Source organism: Oryctolagus cuniculus, chromosome 18 (assembly GCF_051225735.1).
Source record: "Oryctolagus cuniculus isolate XC-2025 breed Fujian yellow rabbit chromosome 18, ASM5122573v1, whole genome shotgun sequence".
Classification (NCBI taxonomy): domain Eukaryota; kingdom Metazoa; phylum Chordata; class Mammalia; order Lagomorpha; family Leporidae; genus Oryctolagus; species Oryctolagus cuniculus.
The window spans coordinates 72,534,553-72,557,199 of NC_142884.1; the positions used below are offsets into that span (position 1 = coordinate 72,534,553).

At 44.0% G+C, this 22,647-nt stretch overlaps 1 long non-coding RNA gene across 9 annotated transcripts in view; it reads right to left on the reverse strand.

Annotated features, from left to right (window-relative positions):
• The window catches only part of LOC149121028 (uncharacterized), a 398,949-nt gene extending 385,451 nt beyond the window's left edge, over window positions 1–13,498 (reverse strand). For 3 of the 9 annotated variants that reach the window (XR_016225502.1, XR_016225501.1, XR_016225500.1), the window contains exons 1-2: window positions 13,112–13,494; window positions 7,679–7,978 (exon numbers count right to left, since the gene is read on the reverse strand). This is a non-coding gene — a long non-coding RNA (uncharacterized LOC149121028). Of the gene's footprint in view, window positions 1–7,678; window positions 7,979–13,111 lie in introns of all 9 variants that reach the window. The other 6 variants (XR_016225505.1, XR_016225504.1, XR_016225508.1 and 3 more) reach the window with 4 other exon arrangements.
• Between the last annotated feature and the right edge of the window lie 9,149 nt (window positions 13,499–22,647).

The following is a 22,647-nucleotide window of genomic DNA, read 5'->3' on the forward strand; positions in this document are numbered from 1 at the left end:
CAGTAACCAAACTTTCCTAGGTGCTGGGTGCTGTGGGTATTGCAGAGAGACACCCAAGACCAACTCCTGGTCTCAAAAGGTTCGAAAGTCTTACTGTAGGGACAGACTTATTACAGGGCAAAAAGTGAACACTGATGTAAGAGCAGACAATAATGATCACTAAAAGAAAAAAAAAACAGACACAGATAAAATGAGAGAGGGACCAATGCCATAAAGGGAACTGGCTTCAGAGAGGGACAGATGAACTGGCTGCCCTCGGACCTGCCAGACAAAGGTAGTTCCTGCATTGTGGTGGTGATGTGTGTAGTGGGATGGGGAAAAGGAACAGAAGAAGAGCTCACCCCCAGGGTCCATGTGGATGCTACCCCAGTGGGCCACATGGGGACAGTAGTTCCTGTCCATGCAAGGAGAATTACTACCACAGCCAAGTCCTCCTCTTAAACATCCTCGACATCTCAAACACAGGATAAAAATAGAAGCCCCAGAAGGATTGAGTGAAAATAAAACAAAAGGTGAGAGCCCCAGAGGCAACCCTGAATCTGCTGGAGAGGCGAAGTGCGGTGCAGTCTGATGGACCCCAAGGTCATGGGCAGGGAGCTTTATTGGAGGTGAGAGCTTGACCTGGCCCCAGGGTGGACAGAAGGATATGAGAACCAGACGACAATAGTGATTACACTAGATGTTCGCAGATGCTTCCAGAAACTCTTAGTCTTGCAAAACCACCACACCGGCCTGACTCAGGAAAGACAAGAGGAAATGGAATGTGTTGCACAAAATCCTACTCCATCTCCTCATGTGTAAACACCCGCCTTCTACGCAAGGCCTTGCAGTAGGAACAGAAGGATGGTCTTTCAAAAGCCTGGCTCCACAGGATACAGCCGGACAAGCACTTATGGCAGGCCTGCCGAATGCACCTTAGTGCTATTCAACTCAGTCATTTCCTGCTCTGTGCCTGACACATGGGCATCAAGAAACCCAGAAACCTCTGTCTTTGAAACTGTAACACAACCCAGGGACTTGCAAACTGCCTCCTTCCTGTCAATCAGCTGGGGCCAATTCCAGGGCCCCATCCCCAGGAACCTAGACTTCTTGAGTTTGAATCTCGGAAGATGAGCCTATGAATCCTTTCAAAGAGGCAGTTCTCTGGGTGATGCTATTGATTGGCTGGGGTCAGGGGGGAATCACCATCTTTATCTTCAGAGAGAACACCTTCCAGCGGGCTTCCAAATAAAGTCAGTCAGCTGCCAGAGTGACAAGTGGAAGGTTTATAGATGAGGGTCCAAAGACGTGTTACAGCAGCACTGCAGAGAAGACAGCTGATTAATAGCAGCTGTATTAACTCTTCGGTGTTCTGCTAGCCAAGTTTTAGGCATTTTACATTCTACCATGATCATGTGTTACATATACAGGTGGCCTGTTTTTGCTTTGATTTAAGACATTCATTTAAAATTTGTGGTTGATGGATATGCTGTTTCATTTTTTTCTTTTTATTTAAAAATCACAGGACAAAGGCCTCTGCTTAGCATATTTGAGCATGTCTGAGGCTTGGGAGTAGATTATTGATGTTAAGAGGGAGATGACTGTAATTCGAAGGCATTGAGGGGCTCACAGCCTCCAGCCGTTAGCACAGAGGCTGTTCCCCATGCACCTGGGAAGCCTCCACCCTCCTGGAAGCAGGAGATGAGAGCCCAGGAGGGAATTCCGTGAGAAGGCAGGGACCTTTGAAGTAGCTTACAGACATGTATGTCCAAATATCTGTGTGATTATATGAGAATAAAAAAGCTATAGAGCATTAATATCAGCTCCCTAGTAAGTAGAGATTGGAGAGGTTGGGAGTAATAATTTAGGTGTTCTTTTTTCTTAGTTAAAAAAAAGCGTTTTTTACAAATACTTTTAGAACTAAAACAAAGTGTTACAATTACACACATTTATAAAAGTGCTTCCCAATAACCCCAGTGCACCCGGGCTTCTATTGGAGAACACACCAGAGGCCTAAGAACTGAGGGCTTACAAATCTTACTGTGTTCTGCTCCTAATTCCTGGCTGCTTGCCCTCCTTGGCCTCCTGTGACATGAGGCAGCTATCCCTCCAACTCATCCCTTGACACCATTTTTGTTTTGTTTTTTGTCATCCTGGTTCCTGGGTTTGGAGAGACACTCACCCAACAAAGGTCCTGTATTCACTCCGGGCCCTGCTCTCTCCTTCTGGTCAGTTAAATGTTGGATTTCCGTTAGGCCCCAGACTAGGGAAAGGGGAACTGCTGAACCAGAGGCTATCTAGGGTCCTTCTCATACAGCTCTGAGGCCACCCTGGTCACTGTCATTTTCCTTAGGACTTCCCGTGACAGCATGGTGACAGTCAACAGGGGAGAGGGACCATCGCCAGGCTTCATGCTCTAAGTTCATCCAGGCATGACCGATATGACAAAGGCTCACAGAGATGCTCAGCTGTCCCCAAAGCATTGGTGTCGGGGGCCCAGGAGGAAGCGGGAGGGGAGAGAGGCCTTTTGAGTGCAAGCAGCATTCTCGGCTCAAAAGAGCGAACTATGCTGATTCAAAAAAAAAAATTTTTTTTTTTTTCAAAAACGCCTGTGGGTGAATTTGAGCTGCCCACAGCTCCCCAGGGGCATCTCGAACTTGCTGTCGAGCCAGTTCTGTGGATTTCAGTCAAATTCTAATTTTAGTGTTCATTAAACACGGGTTATTCCCCAGCTGGTCCCTGCCTCACCTCGTACACAGAGTGTGCCGGCAATATAGGTCACCACGGCTTGGAGAGCTCTCCCACATCAAAGAGAATGCTTTTCATCATAAGGATTAATTTTATAAATAATGATGAACTTTCAAAGTTTCCCAGAGCCGCCGGGCTCGCCTCCTCCTTCCCGGGGCTCGCAGGTGTGGCTCCTTTATGGAGGTGACTACTCACCAGCTGCTGTTTGGAGAGGTGGCACACAGCGGACATCCTCTGCACCGGCCCCTCCACCCAGGCCACTTCCACAGATGCAGTGGGGACGCCACCTGAGTGTACATCACTGGGAAGACACAGAAGCTGACATTCATGTGCACACACTGCAAACACACTATCATGGGCACAAAACCACATCAAAAACAGCAAACTGCCAAGAACAACATTTTATGTTTTCCTCTTCCCTTGCTCAAAGAGAACAAATCCCTTATAAGTTTCAGTTCACATCTTTTGATCCACAGGTAGCTTAAAACAAAAACAAGAGTGGCTTAGATTCCAAAGACATTAAATACTCCATCAAACACCCAAAGGTGCTCGTTCAAACTCCCAGGCCGAGTCTCACGATCACAACATTACTGCTGCAGCACCAAACATCACATGTTCACACCACAACATCCACTAGATTTGACAAGCGTTAATCCTATGATTAAGCATCATCACATTAGCCAATAGTCAAATGTTTTTGGCCCTGTTCAGCCCTTTTCATATGCTTCCCTTTGCCTGAACAGTCTCTTCTCCCTTTCTCTGCTCAGGTAATTCACATTCATTGCCATCTCAGAGACTGACTCAGTGCAGTTTTAGGTGTCAGTTCCTAAAAGGCCCTCTGCATGACTCCTGTCCACCCAGAGTTGTCCATCCTGTCGTTCCAACTTGTTTAGAAAGCGTTTCTGGCTCCTTGACTTAAGTGCTTATTTACCTGCTTCCCCAGAGATACTGTGGACCAGAAGCAGCAGAAGCATGGCTGGCTTGTCTCTGGATTCCCTGTGCTCCGTGTAGGGCCTGCCCTGCTCTTCTGTGTTGATTGCCTAAGTGAGAAGCCAAAGAGAATTGCCCACTTGCCATCCTGAATCCCAAAGAATCCAATCTCTCTGTGTGGGGAATACAGACTCAATGTGAGGGGTCTGCCTTACCAGGGCACAGCCAGAGCAGCAATCTCTGCAGGTGTGCGTTCCAGGGACCCTGACTTAGAACCAGAGAATGGTCTCCACCCTCCAGGTCCCAAGGTATTGGCATGATGCTTAGGCCCAGTGGCTAGGACAAGGCCTCAATGGAGCTTAAAGAGCCACATGGGCATGTTGGCCCTAAACGGTAGGACTGTGGAGGGAAACCAGGGGGCACTCAGCGTGACACAGCAGGAGGGCATCCCCTGGCTGGTTGCCAGGAAAGACCCTGGCTCTGCTGCGGGGGGCAGGGCACCTCTGTGGGTGGCGGCAGGCCCAGGCCGTCAGAGCTCTTCCCCCGCTGTGGTTGGCTTGGAGCCTTGTAACTCTTGCCAAGTGAAGGGAGCAGAGGAAGCCTCTTCCCCCGCCTCACTCCTGGGCCCCACCATGGGGCAGAGGTCAAGACCATGCAAGCAGGCAGAATCCAGCTCTGACAGAGCATGAAGCCAGGCTGGCTTGGGTATGCCATCAGCTGCAGAGCAGCCAGAAGACTTGGGTTATGAGATGTGGCTTCTAACCCTGTGCAAAGGTGTGTGGGCGGGGAACACCACAGATGACCCTGTCTTCCCAGAGGAGGCAGCACTGGATCAGGCCAACACTGAACGGTCTGCATCTGGATCCTTGCTCTGCCACTTAAGAGCCATGACATTTGGCAAATTTATCAGCCTCTCTGTGCCTCAGTTTTTTTACCACCTAAACTGGGCTAAAAATAGCCCCTGCTGTGTGGGACTGTTATGAAGATTAAATGAGTTAATATCTTTAAGTGCTTGAAAGAATGCCTGGCACATAGGACGTGCTATATAAATAAAATATAAATAATGAAGTGAGATAATTCACAAAAACGCCAGGGAGTGGATAGGCGTAGGGCATCCCGTTGATCCAGCCTCGGCTACACAGCACAAGCTGGGCCACTGGAAGCTACTCCTAGTTAACTGGAATTAATTAAATCAGGTGAGGGATGCTGAAAGAAACACTAAGCATGCTGAGTCAGTATCTGAATCTCTGTTACCTTTTTACAATATCGACAGGAGTGTGTTCCATAACAGTGCAAAACAAATCGATCTGATTTTATGCATGAGCTGGATATCAGAGTGCTGGCTATTTGAATTTTATTGCCATGGGCGGGCAGAAGGGAATCTGAATTCTTGTGTCAGGTCCAAGCAACGGGGGTATGAGCAAGGCCACAGCTGAGAGCAGATGTGGGCTCCAGGCTTCACCTGGAAGACTTATAAAAGTGTACAGAGGCCAAAGGCTGGAGAGGAGTCTCCATGATTAGATGCATCAAAAAAAGGAAAAGAACATGGTCTTCCCCTCAAAATACAAAATGAAACCGTTACAGTCTTGACCTTCTGATCAGCATCTGCTGCTAATACAGAAGACACACCGTCACACTGGGGCTTTGTCCAAGTCCTCAAATGTCACTCCAACAGCCCCTCTCTGCTTTGGATCCCCCCATTCCTGGAGTGAATATTGTCTATGGACTGCTGGTTTCCTTTGGTTATTTTCATGGACATTCAGTGCTCATGAGCCAGCAGACTGGTAGCACCTCTGGAGCCAGGCGAATGGCTGGCAGGTGCTGACCTCTTCCCTTGCTCCACTGAGAGGATCCAGCTCCTAGAGCTCCTGGGGTGAGCAGTTGTTGGGAAATCCATAGCGGGAGGTGGGAAGCACTCAGGTGGTCACTGGCTGCCACTGTCCTCCACACAGGTGCACCCCCTCCCCTGTGCTTCTCTGATCTGCCAAGCACTCCCCAACACCTGCTCCCATGACTTTGTAAATGCTGTTCCCTCTGCCCAGGGCAGTCTTTCTCCATCTCTCCTAGAGAGCAGTCATCCTTCTAGACACTTCTACAATTGCTCCTGGTCAGGAAAGCTCCTCCAAGCCCTCCCTCCATACTCTGGGTGTGATCCATACATGCCTCTGTTCTCCCATACCCACAAAGCCACCACAGGACTGCAGTTTGGCTGCCAGATTCTGAGCTCTTTACTTCCAAGAGCCTTCCTACATCCTGGCATGTCCTTCCTACCACTGTTCTTTGAGTGAAAAGGGAATAAATTATTTTTGAATGCCTAAAGCATACTTGTAACTGTGCAAATCTATTAACCATTACTCAGAGCACATCAGTCTCCTAAGACTGGCTTAATAAACAACAGCAATCTTCATGGTTTGACACAACCGAAATGTATTGTCTTACAGTTCTAAAGTCAGAACTCTGGGTCTAACAGAGCTAAAGTCAAAGTGTAGATGGGGCCAGCTCCTGCTGAAAGCTCGGGAGGTGGTGGGTGGGGGGAGTTAACCAATGTCTTCACCTTGTCCAGCTTTCAGACTACCTCGGTTCTCTGGCTCTTACCTATTTCAAAGATGCCAGCAGTATGCCACCTTTAACTCATTCATATTCTCTCCCTCTCTTTTTCTTTTAAAATTTTGGTTACCTATAGAGTAAATCATTCTGGCTTCCCAATAACATTTGCCAGGAAAAAAAACAACATAATGATACCATGTTAATAGTATCTGGAAGGGAAAAGAATGAGTAATCTGAAATAGCAACTATTATACCCAGCCAAATAGACAAGAGTATCTGAAAATGCTTAAATGGCACACAAGCTATGCCAATGCACTTTTATGTTCATTTATTAATTTAGGGGAGAAAATTAATATTAAGAAAATATGAAATGGTTAAATCACATATTTTTAATTCAGCCTTGATTAAAATCTAATTAACAACCTACTCACAGGTAACCTTGAAAGATTATAATTTGTATAACTTAAATAAAATTTTAATAAAAGACAAAAGATAAAGATTATAAGACCTTGATTGTTGGTACCAAGCTGTGAGATTGCACTTCATTGAGCAAACTATTATATCCTACAGTATAAACAAGGATACAAGCTGAACAAGGATCAGATGACTTAAACATGAAAATAAAGACATTCACTAGTGTGGGGAGAAAGTCTTGTCAGAATTACATTTTTAGAAAGAAAAATTGAATTACACCCCATTTGTTTATTTGAAACAAATCAACAGCTCTGATATATGCTACTCTAAACTCTGTTGTTCATTGTATATGTTAAACAATGATTTTTTTTTCGTCATGGGAACTTTGTATTTACTCATTGTGATTGTGTTTAAGGGAACTGAGTTTTAGTTTACTCATCAAACCTAATGGCCATGAATTCACTCAAGTTGTTCTTATTAATTAGCTCAGCCAATATAAAAACCAGGCCCTATTTTCACGGGGTTGTGAAACAAATGAAACAACAAAAAATACCTCTTTGCAACTTGCATAAATTATGTTACAAGTAAACATAAAGGGTAACTAACAGAAATGCTTAAAAATAGCACTGCATGCTGATGATTTACTCATCAATATGCAGAACAACAAGATAATTCAAAAATAAAGAACTCAACCATTAGCACACAGGATAAAATAATTGGTGATGAATATTGAAAACTGTCATATAGTTGTACAGTTAAGTACACTAATATAAAAATAACCACTGAAATATACAATATATGTAAAAATAACAATCATGTAGCATAAAAAATAAGATTCTGTACCATCTCATTAAAAATAACCCACTTGTTGCTATGTAACAAACAACCCAAACCTTCATGCTGTCATACAACCACTGTGCATTACTGCTGATAACCCCATCGGATGCTCAACAGCTCCACTGATCAGAGCCTTCTGAGCTGATCTCAGCCAGACATGCTCACCCATCTGTGCTCAGCTGCAGGTCAGCTGGGCCTGGTGGTCAAGGACACCCTCACTTACAGTCTGGCAGTCGGCTTGTCACTGCTGAGGCAGTTGGGCGATAGGGCCAAATGTCTCTGAGCATCCAGCAGGCTTGCCCAACCTGTTTCACAGGACCTTGTCAGGTTTCCAACAGAAAACAGAGGTATGCAAAACCTCACACAGCACATCGCCACTTCCACCCCATTCTGTTGGGAAGGCAAATCCAGGATCCAGCATGGACTCAAGACCCCGCTTCCGGTGAGAAGAGCTGCATGGCCCTTTGTAGGGGGAGGATCAAAGAACTGGAGACTTTTTGATGGATGTTTGCCATCAAGTGACCTTAGGGAGAAAATAATGGGAAGAAGTAAAATGGGGTCATTTTCTTGTTACCAATAAAAATGTTATATTATTAGGATTATATTAACTACAAAGCCCAAATTGAGGAAATGTACGCTACAAAACACGTCTCATATTTCTAAAGAACTCAAATAATAAAAGGATCAATACTCTAAATTTAAAACTAGGGAAGTAACACAATGAGTCAGTTTCTAAAATAATGTAACTGTTTAACCTGAAAAATGATCAAACTCACTATGAAATGATTAACCGCCACTTCAAAACGCATAAATACACAATCACACAGATGGGTGTGTATATGTATACATATATGCACACATATATTCACACTTTACTTTTTATAAAAATAGTAAGTGTATTAATGCATTCTGAACACATTGATAGAATTCAATTCTGTTCTCAAATTTGCGAAGATTTTTAACATGATAATACCCATTGTTGTGTGAATAGAGTTTCTCTTCTAAACTACGTTGGGAATATAAATTGGAATACGTTTTCTGGAGGCCAATTTGTCAACCTGTATCACAAGCTTCAGAAGCTGGCATGCTCTCTGGCAAAGCACATGAGGAAATCAGTAAGACACTCATGACAATTTAGCTACAGGTGGTTCTTCAGTGTTACATGTAAGAGTAAAATATGTCAAAGAACTGAATGAGCAACCAGAGGAAGCAAATTAAATAAATTTTAGTATATTCAGGTACTAGAATACTTTCTGGTTACTAATCTTACATTGGGAATGAAATGACTGAGAGAGGCTCATGATATAACAGCAGGAAAACACACCATAAATCAGGTTATCTTTTTGTGTGAGTGTATGTGTATAACTACACAAGCCAAGAAAAGCATCAATACTATGGTATAAGTGAAATGGTATGTTAATTTTCTTTTGGGACTCATTTCCCCATTTTCCTAAAACTATTTTGAATGTTATTATAAGACAATGAAGTTACCTAATCAATAGCCATGATGAAATACTTGCAGCAAATACAATAAATGAAGAGCTCAGTATCTTCCATGTGTAAAGACTTCCTAAGACATATTTGGCAAAGAATATGAGCACATAAAGAAGACAAAGAGCTAAATAAGAAATAGTGTGTTTGGATGTTGAGAACTATATACAAAATTGTTGTGTTATCTAAATATTTATTTATTCATTTTAAAAGCAGAGTGACAAGAGAGGGAGATAGAGAAAAAAGACATCTGCCATCCACCGAGTTATTGCCCAAATGTACTCAGCAGCCAGGCCAGAGCCAGGAGCCAACATCTTGATCCACATCTCCTGCAGAGGTGGTAGGAAACTAGTAGTTGCCCATCGTCTTCTGTCCCTCAACAACAACAAAAGGAAGCTGGATCAGATATAGAGTCGAGATGTGCTCACAGGCACTCCAATATGGAATGCAGCCATCCCAAGCAAAAGCTTACCCTGCAGTGCCTAACACCTGCCCCCTGCAACTTTAATCTGTACATTCCTTCCAGAACCCAATCTCACATGAATTAGGAGACTAAATGTAAACTACAATACTGTAAAATACTAGAGGAAAGCATAAGAGAATGTGTTATTGACCTCAGGATGGAGAAAATCTTAACAAGACCAGAAGACCACATATATGTAGACAAAAACTCACACACATTTCTACAGGAAAATTAGAATTATCTTCTAACAACAGACCTAATAGCTAAGCTAAAAGACAAGACAGTGGGAGGCAAAGCAAGCCTTGCAGCTATGACTGGATGATGAGGGCCACAAACCTCTTCCCCAAAACAAACTCTAAAGCTGGATAACATTTAAAAAGACAACCATTTCACTGTTACTGTAATCACTAAAGCCATACAGCAATCCAAGTAAGATTTATGCTTGTAGAACTGCTAGACATGCACAGTGAAATGGCAGAACTCTGTCCTGGGATTCCAACTATCATTCACGACCATCATCATCAACAGCATCACTAGCACACTTTCCAGTGCCACCACAATCACCATCAACATCAGTATCATCACTGGATTACTGCCCCTCTGCTGGCTAAGTTTCAAAAGCTCTGCTCCACATAGGCAGGAATGCACATGGCCAACTCTCTGCCACAGCTCAAGAGGGAATGCACGAGCCCAGTGCCTCTTTCAATGGGAGAGACCGTCAGGTGGTGACGAGGGCCAGTGGGCCTTGTCTGTTTATGGTGATGGTTGGGGTACCACAGTGCTGGCTGAGTCTCCAACATGCACAGTAAGGACTGGAGAGAACACAGACCTGGGGGAGAGGGCATTCCTGTAATGGAATCATATTCAATGGCAAAACGCAACAACATCTTGATATGTACTACAATGTGGATGACCCTAAAACTACTATACTGAGTGAAAAGATGCCAAATACAATAGACTATACTATGTATGAATTATTCCATTTGACAAGACCTCCAGAAAAGAGATTGAGACAAAGCAGATTAGTGGTTGTATATGGATAGGGATGAGTGAGTGGACAAACTGCAAATGGACATAATGGAACTCTCCAGGCTGTAGAGAAAGTCTAAAGCCAGACTGTGGTGCTGATTTCAGAACTCTAATAAATTTATCTCCCCTCCTCTGCAAAAAAAAATCCATGAATTTTATAGTGATTGAATTTTTTTAGAAAACTTTTATTTAACAAATATAAATTTCTAAAGTACAACTTTTGGATTATAGCGGTTGTTCCCCCCATAACCTCCCTCCCACCCACAAACTATCCCATCTCCTACTGCCTCTCCCATCCCATTCTTCATTAAGATTCATTTTTAATTATATTTATATACAGAAGATCAACTTAGTATATACTAAGATTTCAACAGATTGCACCCACACAGACATACAAAGTATAAAGTTGTTTGAATACTAGTTTTACCACTAATTCGCATAGTATAACACATTAAGGACAGAAATCCTACATGTTAAACGCACAGTGACTCCTGTTGTTGATTTAACAATTGACACTCTTATTTATGATGTCAGTAATCACCAAGGCTCTTGTCATGAGCTGCCAAGGCTATGGAAGCCTCTTGAATTAGTGATTGAATTTTACAATCATTAAATTATGTCTCAATACAGTTGTTAAAAACAGAGAGGGATGGAAACAAAATATGAGTACGTGTGACAACAAAGATCAATATCTACTCTGTATTGCTCAGTTTTTTTTTTTTTACTACTATAATGAAATAACCTGAGACAAGCTACGTGTGAAGAAAGGCTTAGTTAGCCCACAGTTTTGGATACAGGCTCTGGCCAAGGCCCATGATGTATGGCAGAGCACATGGGGAAGAAGGAGCAGGTGGAGAGCTAGGAAGCAGAGCGAGAGAGATCAGGTGGGGTTAAACTCAGGTTTTCACAACTCCCATCAGGAGAACTCCCTTAAAGGCACATCACCAGTGTCCTAAGAAGCTTCCGCTAGGTCTCACCTCCTACAGGTTCCACTACAAACACATTTAACACATGGGCCTTTGGGGGACCATTCAGCATTCTAACCACAACACCTACACATAGGTCAGCAACTCCAAGGAAAAACAGGTACTTCACAAAATAGTAACTGCAGATAGCAAACCACATAGGAAAAGCTATTAAATCCACTGAGAGACCAGACAACCCCAGGTTTAAACAATGAGATCCCTCTTTTAGCCTTTAAAATAACCCTGTAAGACAGTATGATTGTCCCCATATTTGAGATTAGAAACAGGTTTACAGAGTTTCAGTAACTTGTCCAAGTTCATATCTCTGGTTAGTGAGTAAAGGAGCTCTAACACTAACATACAATCCTGCCTCACTGGTTTTCAGTATTTTTTTCTTTAATTTTCTTCCTTATTTATATACTTAAGAGACAGAGACTAAAGAGCTCCCATCCACTGCTGGTTCACCCCCAAATGCCCACAATGGCCAGGAATGGACCAGGGAAACAGCTGAGAGCTGTGAACTCCATTCAGGTCTCCCACATGAGTGGCAGGAACTCTATTACTTGAGCCATTGCCACTGCCCCCCAGGGTCTGAATCAGCACAAAGTGGGAGTCAGGAGCCAAAGCTGAGAATTGAACCCAGATTTCTGGTGTGTACCTCAGGTGTCTCAGCTGCTAGGTTAAACATCCACCCCAGGTACAATTATTTTTAATCCAACAAACACAAGTATTATGAAAATATTGTTACAGGTTCTGATGGGTTGGGCCAGGCTCACTTAGTTCAGTAATGTGCTCTGTTGTGCATCTGTATTATTTCTATTAACGCTTAATGGCCCATCAGGGCCTCTTATGGATTTTTGTTTTTCTCTTCATGGGTAGATATTGAGATTTCATTAATGCCAATTTCTTACCAAAACCCTAAGTCTAGTTAGCATTGCCATAGTTTTCTGCAGAAACTGCAGTTCTGTCAGAGACAGGTTTTGAGAGAGTCTGCCCACACCTTCAGCTCTAACAAATATCAGAAGTCCCTGGACATGGATGGCCCAGCCACAGAATTCATTTGCCTGGAAGCCCTGAGCAAGTCACATCACCTTGCTTACACCTCAGACTCTGCTTTCACGAAATGAGCCCTTTCAATCTTGCTGAACTAAGCATCGGAGGTGAGGCTAGATGTTAAGTGTAACCCAGAGGGCAACCTGCGGCACCGGCACTCCCCCATATGGGCACCAAGGCATGTCCCACTGCTCCTCTTCAGATACAGCTGTTATGGTCTGGGAAAGCAATGGAGGATGGCCAATGCTTGAGCCCCTGCACCAACCTGGGAGACCCGGAAGAAGCTCTTGGCTCCTGGCTTTGTATCAACTCAGCTCCGGCCATTGCAGCCATTTGGAAAGTGAACCAGCAGATGGAAGACCTTTCTCTCTCTCTCTCAATCTCTCTCTCTCTCTCTCTCTGACTGTAACTCTACCTCTCAAATAAACAAATAACATCTTAAAAAAAGAAAGAAAATGTAACCCAGAAGCAGACTTCACAGGAGACAGAGCCTGTGCCATGTTTAACCCTGAGTCTAATTCTGACCCCACAGACCAGAATTCTTGAGCTGGGCTTTAAAAGTTTCAGGAAACTACATTCCTCTGGGTTTCAAAAAACAGACCCAGCCCAGAAAGCAAAAACACACTGTGAAGATGAACAGCAAATGCACCCTTACCTCACAAAGGCCTCTATCCCTCGGGCTTTGCCTCTAGATGTTGGGTGCCTCCAGGTCTTCCCATAGCAGACTGAAGACCACGGGAGGGAAGAGAGAACTGCAGTATTCAGGACTTACGGCAAGCAACCAACCTACCTCCTTCCAGTGCCTAAAGCACATAGCCAGCAGGGAGAGGGTGGCTGGCTGGCAGGATCCAGGATTAAAATCACCTGGACAGCAGTTTGTTTGGCATAACAAAGCTCTCCCAGGTGATCCTGGTGAGCCCTAACCTATGGAACTTGTGCTCCAAGCACAGGGTCTCACACTTAGATAGTAGCAAGGTCACCAGTGTGGACTGTTAAAGAACAGAGGCCCCAGACCCTTGAAGCAGGACAGAACCTGAGTCTTTGAATGTTTTCCAGATTTTACAGGTGATCTTGATATGACCAAAGTTTGAGAACCAATGGCTAGGAGATGTCTTAAACAGAAAGTGCAGGTAAAAATAACTACCATGAAAATCAAGCAGTAATACTAAGTTCTCTCTAAAGGCTTTCACCTGCCAATGACAAAAACCAGATTTCTCATCCACTCTACACAAGTTTTAATGAGCGTCTTCTATTTGCCAAGGTCTGCTCTTAGTGCTAGGACTATTGCTGTGGATCAAACCAACAAAATCCTTACATTTCTGAACCTTACATCTTCAGTGGCAGACACGCAACAAACAAGTAACTGTAGAATATACACAGACCGAGCCAGGGAATGCCAGAGGTGGGGTGGGGATGGTCTCATTTGAAATAGGGTCCACAGAACCACCCTCATGGAGAGGGCAGTGTTTAACTAAAGATCACAGAGATTATGGATTAAGCTATGTGATGTGCAGAGGAAGAACCCTCCAGCAACAGAGGACAGAGTGTGCTGAGTTTCCAAGGGGAGGACATGTGGGGTGTGTGAACCGACAAGGATGGGTAGATGAAGCAGAGTGGGTGAGACAAGCAGAGACAGGGAGGCATAAGGTGGGGTTCAGGGCAGAGGCAGGCAGAGCACTGGGGGCCTGTCTTAGGTGAAACAGAAAATTTAACAGGAGTTTAGGAAGTAGTAAAGACAGACAAGATGCAACTTTCATCACATATAGTCAGAAAGACGGTTAATGAACGTGCAGGGTTCCAAACACCCTCAGACATAATTTAAAGCCACCTGATGCATACGAGCAAAATCTAGCACTATTCATGTTGCCTTGTTTTCCCCTGGACCAAAAGACATATCCCGTCCATGGGAGAACATGCTTCTTTGACCAGAAGTGACAGAAATTGAGATTTCCAGACAAAAAATGCCTCCCCCCTTTATTAGGGTTTGGACAACTGAAGCCACTGATCTCAAAAGTGTTCTCTGATCAAAGCCTCCTAGGAAGGGTTCCCTAGCTCTCAGAGCTGTGTCTCTAAAAGGTTATGCTTGAATTAAAAGGCAGAACCATTTCTAACCCAGGATACCCTCTGGCTCTGAAGTTTACCTCAACAAATGATGTACTTTTAGAGAATCTAGAACTGGAGAATGACAAGAAAACCTGCAACTACTCTCAAATGAACATCTTGATACAAGACAATCAGGGGAGAAGCACTGTATGGACAGTCTGTATTTACTTTGAGCAAATGAAAGAAGAAAAGAGAAATGCTTTTCTCTCCTGAAACATTTGTCAAGACCGAAGTCAATTTTTTCATAAGCAAGGAGCTGTGACACTCTCAAATCATTGTGTGTGTGCATGTATGTGTGCCTGAGCACAGATGTTTACATGAACTCATGTTAACACACTTACAGTGTTGACACCAACTCTATCAGGTACCTACACAGTGCCAGGTTAGTAAAACATGGCTTTATCCCACCCAAATTACAACAACAACAACAAAGGAAGACAACGAAGTGGAAATAGAAGCAAAAGAGGAAGAAATGGAAGGGAGGAGGGAGGAATAGGAGGCGGAGGAGGGAAGAGGAGAGAGAAGCCACCTCATTTTCTTCATATGCAAAATGGAAATAACAATGACATCTTCTTCAGTAGTGACTGTCACATACAAAATGTGTTTGGTATAGCAGTTTAGACATCTCCGTCCTACATGGTAATGCCTGAGTTCAAGTCTTGAATCTGCTCCTGACTCCAGCTTCCTGCTAACACAGACCCAGGGAGGCAGTAGTGATGGCTCAAGCAGCTGGGTTCCTGTCACCCACGTGGGACATCTGGACAGAAGTTCCCAACTCTCATCTCAGTTTCAGTCTGGACCAGATCTGACTATTGCAGGCATCTGAGGAGTAAGGCAGCAGACAGGATCGATCTCTCTCTCTCTCTCTCTCTCTCTCTCCATTTCTCTCTCTCTATTTCTCTCTCTCATAAATAACATTTTTTTCAAAAAATCCTAATCTTCTTGTCCTTTCCCCCTTGCTCTTCATCAAGCCATGCCCAGCCCAGCTACTTATTGCAGGATAATCACTCCTTGGGGAAAGCTCTCCCTGACCTTCCCAGACCACATCTAATTCACCCTGCTCTGTCAAACACTCCATTTGTATTTTTCTTCTCCTCGGTTGCCCACTGTAGGATCTCTTGCTGCAGTACTGACTATCACAAACTTAGTGGCTTAAAACAGCAAAGATTTTATTTCATTACAGACTTGTATGTCGAACGTCTGAACAGTGTTACAGGGCTACGTCAAGGTGTGGCCAAGGCTGGGTCCTTCTGGAAGCTCCAGAGAAGGGTCCTTTCCTGATCTCTTTCAGCCTTTCAAAGCCAACTGCATTCCTTGGCTCGTGGCTTTATCACTGAGATCTCTGCTTCCACCATCATGTTGCTTTCTCTCTGGTAAAGAAATCGCCCGCTGTCTCTTACTGTAGAGACATTTGGGACTACAGCTAGTGCCCATGCAAATAACCCAGGACAATCTCCCTGTATCAAAGTGCAGAGTGATGCCTGCCAAGTCCCTTTTGCCAGACAAGGTGGCATGAACAGGTTCTGGACGTTCAGGTGTAGACATCTCTGGAGGCCATTATTCAACCTGTATATGTCCTATATTTGTTAGAAAGGTTTTTGGGTTTAACAGCAAACCTGGCCAACCCTGGTTAATTTTTCTCACACAGAAAATAAATTTGGAGGTATCATTTTGTATAATGCTGTCAACACAGATGCCTCTCATTCTTCTGACCTTGCTCTTCTGGTCACAAGATGGTGCCTGTAGCGACAGTATATCTGTCTTGAAGGCAGGGAGTAGTGACACACTTGGTGACATCAGGCACACCCCCTTATTATTTATTATAACTTTTATTATTCTCTGTTTATTTGAAAGGCAGGGAGACAGACAGAGGGAGACCAAGACACAGAGATCTCTAGTTCACTCCCCAAATACCTGCAACACCCAGGGCTGGGCCAGGCCAAAGCCAGGGATGCAGAACTCAACCTGCGTTTCCCATGTGGGTGGAAGAGGTGCAAATACTTGAGATATCACCTGCTGCCTCTCATGAAGCTGAACTGGAAGCAAAGGAGCTGGGACTCGAACCATGCACTCTGATACGGGGTGCAGGCAGCCCAAGAGTCTTAGCTGCTTTACCAAATACCAAACTCCACGTTCTGTGTTGATGTGGCCATATGACTTGCTTTAGCAAGTGAAATGTTAGAAGAAGGGGTGACAGGCTTGACACACACTCAGTGACTGGGCACAGGCTCCTGTCCCTCTGAATCCCCACGAGAAGGACGTGCTTTACCAGCCTGCAACTCCAAGGAGCAGGAGGGGCATGTGGAGCAGAGCTGCTCCACTCAGCTTCCAGCCAACCTGCAACGTGGGAGCTATCCTGACCAGGGTCTGCAGAACCACACAGCCAAACACACCCCAGCTCATCTGATGCACAGAGGCAAAAGGAATAAAGACTCCGAGGTTTTCACTTAGCAATGGCTAAACATGGCAAGCACCATCTCCATCTGGCAGATGCGGGGATACAGACTTGAAGAGGGAAATGATTTGCTCAAGGTCACACAGCTGTTAGGTGGCTGGAACAGGATCATCATCCAAACCTGTCTGCACTTCAAACCCACTCTCAATTAATTATTTTGAAGTTCTATTGGTGGTTAAATCAATTTGTAAATGTTAAATCCTTCTCTCTACAGCTTAAATCATTTCCTTTATATTCAAGAACAACATCCTAGTGACAGACTAACAAAATCACAGAAAAGTCAATAAGGACTTTCTGGACCAAGAAAAAATATATAAAGCAGTGTCATACAGCCCAAGTCCCTTCTGACAAAGCCCATCAGCCTGACAGAGCAGACACAGAAAGGATTTAAATTTTAATTTAACTGAATGGGTTTCTCTGGCTCCAGAACAACTCGTCTCCTTTTCATTTATCAGAAGACCCAGTAATAAAATAAGACAAAAATCTTCCAAAGTGTAAAATGCATCTACTCTCAGAAGGTTTCCAAATTGTATATTAGTTTGCATTGAATTTATTTCCTGATTAGATTGCTTTTTAGCTACCCAGAGCTAAAGGGATGTGATGCCAGAATCACTGGGCAATTTTGTGAACAAATCTATCACTCCAACAAGAAACCCAGTCAACCCAGCTTGCAGAGCTCTCTGTGACGAGCTGTCGGCACCCCAGCTCAAACAGCGAAGTACAGTGCATGTCTTCACGAGGTGGTCCGGGTGGGACCCCTCAGGAGGTCAGAGAAGGGAAGAAACCTGACGTGGTGCTGTACCCACCATGTACTGCACTGAGCCATCTCTGTTCCGTTTGTGGACTTGCTGTTCTTATTTAATTATCACACAGTAGAGGTGGCATTTGGCCTCGCAGTTAAGACAGGGCTTGGGACAACTGCATCCCATATTGGAGAGCCTGGGTTCAAAACACAGCTCTAGTTCCAATTCCAACTTCCAGCTAACGAACACCCAGGAAGGCAGCAGGTGAGGGCTCCCACCCATGTGGGAGACCCCGACTGAGATCTGGACTCCTGGCTTTGCCATGGTCCAGAACCAGGTGTTTTAGACATTTGGGGAGGAAACCAGCAGATGGGAGCTTGCTCTCACATTTTCTCTCTCTCTAATAAAATTAAAATAGACTTTTTAAAAATTGTCCCAATAATTCTCTGAGACATATAGTTTCACATTTTTATCATGCAGAAATTAGAGGTTTGAAAAGTTTTAAGAAAACTTCTAAGTTATGCAACTGGTAAGTAGAATAATTAGTACTTCAGACATTTTTCTAACCCTATATCTTACTGTGGCTTTTCATTAAAACACATAATTCATTAGCAGAAAAATGTAATTTCTGATTCAACAAAAACTTCTGCTGAAGTTCTGGAATTGATAATTAGATGATTGCTTTTAGCTACAAGTAAGAAAAGGGGCTTAAATAAGGAGATCTGTTTTTTGCACAGGAAACTTAAGCCTACAGAGATATACTTGCTCCGGGGTTAGCTGACTCAAGGACAAGGAATGAACCTACCAAAGACAGCAACTTTGTTTACCCTTGGCAGACATCATCTCTCAACCACAGTATTCTCTCTGTTGAGCCCAAACTCATCCTCAGAGTCTCCCCTAATTTGAAATGTCAAGAAGCTATTATCAATGCACAGGAGTTCACAAATCACAGGACACTTTCTTTTCCGATTCAGACTCTTCCTTGCCCAGCGGGTAAATAACTTTTGCAGTACCTGTTGTATCCCTAGCCCTCCTGACAACCATGGTGGTGAGAAATATAAGAGAAATGGGGCACGTGGTCTTGCCTTCAAAAGCTTAAGTCTTGCTGTGGGGACAAAATACAGACATGAAAGAGTGAAGGAAGTTGTTTAACCACATTAGTGCTGACAGCCAAGAAAAGGCTGCCTTCATCCTTGCTAAACGCGATACACCTTAAAGTGGTATTTTGGAGGGTCACTAACTTTCAGGGGTTTGGAAGCTATGCCCCCTAGCACTCTTACTGGTACACCTCAGTTCCCAATCAAGAATATGTTTTGCAGATTTCCCTTTATTGTTCTACTTGTGAATTATGTTCTCAAAGCTAGCGAATCTCTGACAAGAGATAGGTTTTTCTTAAATAGAAAAGTAGGGTTTGTACAATAAAAATCAGCATTTTCAACCATTAATAGAACACTTTTGATGTTTATTATGTTATAGCCTTTTTTTCAGGATTCTTTTCTGACTATGATTGCCAAGGTAATTTTAACTGTCTTGAATGTCTACTGTTTTTGTTTATATTCAACCCCAAAGATAACTATTTAAAATAACAATTTTGGGCCAGCGCCACAGCTCACTAGGCTAATCCTCCACCTGCAGCACCAGCACTCTGGGTTCTAGTCCTGGTTGGGGTGCTGGATTCTGTCTGGTTGCTCCTCTTCCAGTTCAGCTCTCTGCTGTGGCCCGGGAGTGCAGTGGAGGATGGCCCAAGTGCTTGGGCCCTGCACCCACATGGGAGACCAGGAGGAAGCACCTGGCTCCTGGCTTTGGATCAGTGCAGCACTGGCTGCAATGCACCAACCGTAGCAGCCACTTGGGGGGTGAACCAACAGAAAAGGAAGACCTTTCTCTCTGTCTCTCTCTTTCTCACTGTGTAACTCTGCCTGTCAAAATAAAATAAAATAACCATTTTGTTCAACTAGTTTTTAAAGTCTTGCTTCTTCCCTCACAGCTACTTCCCTCATAAATTAGATGAAAGCTTTATTCACAATCTTGATTTCATGTTTCAGGTTTTGCACTTTGTTTTTTACTTTGTTAAAAAAAAAAAAAAAAACTTCTTGCATTGTAATTTGAAAACACCAAAGGCTGGAATTCCAATGTGTAGCACTATATTACAATGAGATTTACAAGTAATGATTTTAAAAAATTGATTTAAGGACACCAGGGAGTGAGTATCATTTCACTGAATATTCGCAATAGTGGTCAGTTCTTAGCAAAGAGGGGAAGTAGCATTTCTCCAACATTCAGAAACAGGAGAATCTAAAATTATGTACACACTTAAGAAAAATCAAAATCCAAGGCACAGTGAAAATTCTCACCCATGTGGCTGCGAACCACTCCAGGGGCCACAGCAGACCCTCCCCTGTTACAAGGCCACTAGCTGCTGTTGCCCAACCCTCCACTGAGATCCTTACCTCAACTCTGTCCACTTCACCCACCAACCCTCTACTACGTTTACTTTCTCTGATACAGCCGCACTCATATTTGGTTTTGATATTTTGTTTTGACTTTTAATGTGATCCAAATGTGCTTTTTTTTCAAATTTTAAACTTAATCTTTAAAATTCTTTGGCAATTTTATGATTTTCTAAATTCAATTTTTCTTTTTTATTTTCCTATTAGTATTCTACTTTAACTTGGCCAGTAAAGCCAAGTAACAAAGAGCTTTGGGAAATCCTGATAGGACATCATTTTTTATTACAATGAATCAAACAAAACAGTTTGCTATTAAATGTAAAAAAATTCTTATTATAAAAACAAGATATGATCATTACAATACATTAAGACACTATTCAAAAGTATAAGGTGGACTTCAAAGTCATTCTTCCATCTCTCCCTGTTGCCATTCTAGAGTTTATCAGTAAAGACCCATTCAGTTCTACACACAGACCCACGTGTACTCATATTTCCCTATGATTCGGCCATGCATATCTGGTGGCCTGCTTCTGCCCAATCAGTAATACACCATGAGAATTTTTCCCACGTCAAAAAGCATAGATTTTAATGATCACAGTAAATGCCACATAGGATTCTATCTTATTGATAAACCAAAATGTATTCTGCTAATCCGATGCTGTTGATCAGAATGAATAATTCCAGTACTTGCATGTTACACACTAGCCTGCTATATGCACACATCTGCATCCTTGCCCAGTCATTACCTAGTTGATCTTTACAAAATAGAATAATGGGGGCCGGCGCTGTGGCACAGTAGGTTAATGCCCTGGCCTGAGGCGCCAGCATCCCATATGGGCAGGGGTTCGAGACCAGCCTGCTCCACTTCCGGTTCAGCTTTCTGCTATGGACTGGGAAGGCAGTGGAGGATGGCCCAGGTCCTTGGGCCCCTGCACCTGTGGGAGACCTGGAGGAGGCTCATGGCTCCTGGCTTCGGATCAGTGTGGCTCTGGCCATTGTGGCCAGTTGGGGAGTGAACCAGATGGAGGACATCTCTCTCTCTCTCTCTCTGCCCCTCCTCTCTCTGTGTAACTCTGACTTTAAAATAAATAAATCTAAAAAAAAAATGGAATAATGGTCCTGCTCTTTTGCTGATTAAGAAAGCTTTTTTTTTTTTTTTTTGACAGGCAGAGTGGACAGTGAGAGAGAGAGACAGAGAGAAAGGTCTTCCTTTTCCGTTGGTTCACCCCACAATGGCCACTTCAGCTGAAGCGCTGCGGCCGGCGCACTGCGCTGATCCAAAGCCAGGAGCCAGGTGCTTCTCCTGGTCTCCTGTGCAGATGCAGGGCCCAAGGACTTGGGCCATCCTCCACTGCACTCCCGGGCCACAGCAGAGAGCTGTACTGGAAGAGGGGCAACTGGGACAGAATCGGGCACCCCAACCAGGACTAGAACCCAGTGTGCTGGTGCTGCAGGTGGAGGATTAGCCTAGTGAGCCACGGCGCCAGCCAAGAAAGCTTTTGAGATCACCATTCTCTCTGCACACTGTGGGCAAGTTTTGAGTGCAGTCTTGTGAGCAAGGGAACACACCCCCAGGCACCATGAAGAGTCAGGTGAGAGGTTGTAAGAACAACATCAAGCACAACACAGGACCCAAAAATACCAGGGAGATTTCAGTTTGGTAGAAGGGGAATTAGTAGGAACAAATCAGAGAAAGACTACCAGTTACAGTGACTGCCTTTCAACCTGCTAGCAGGGAGGCTGTAAAAGAGAAAATGAATGAACATCTTTCGGTGACATTAGTAACAAAGGGGTCTGCTTATTTTAAATTCAACTCAATTCTGAAGCATTAAAATAAATGAAGAATGGCCGACCCTGTGGCTCAATAGGCTAACCCGCCAGCACACCGGGTTCTAGTCCCAGTCGGGGTGCCCGATTCTGTCCCGGTTGCCCCTTCTTCCAGGCCAGCTCTCTGCTGTGGCCCGGGAGTGCAGTGGAGGATGGCCCAAGTGCTTGGGCCCTGCACCCCATGGGAGACCAGGAGAGCACCTGGCTCCTGCCTTTGGATCAGCGCGGTGCGCCAGCCGCAGCGCACCAGCTGCGGCAACCATTGGAGGGTGAGCCAACGGCAAAAGGAAGACCTTTCTCTCTGTCTCTCACTGTCCACTCTGCCTGTCAAAAAAAAAAAAAAAAAAGAAGAAGAAGAAGAAGAAAAAAGAAAAAAAAAATGAAGAATAAGTCTCAGAATCACCACTTTCAGAAACCCTCCCACAGATGACCCTGAGCAACCTCATCAACCCCCAAAGCTTCCCTGGATTGCAGCTCAGAAGCCTCCAGAACTTGGAACAGCCGCAGCCTGAGAGCAGTTTTATCTACTAGCCGATGCTGCCTCCTTCTGCCGGCCATTTGCAGATGAACTTTTTTTTTTTTTTTTTTCCCGCCCACAAGCAATGCAATTGCT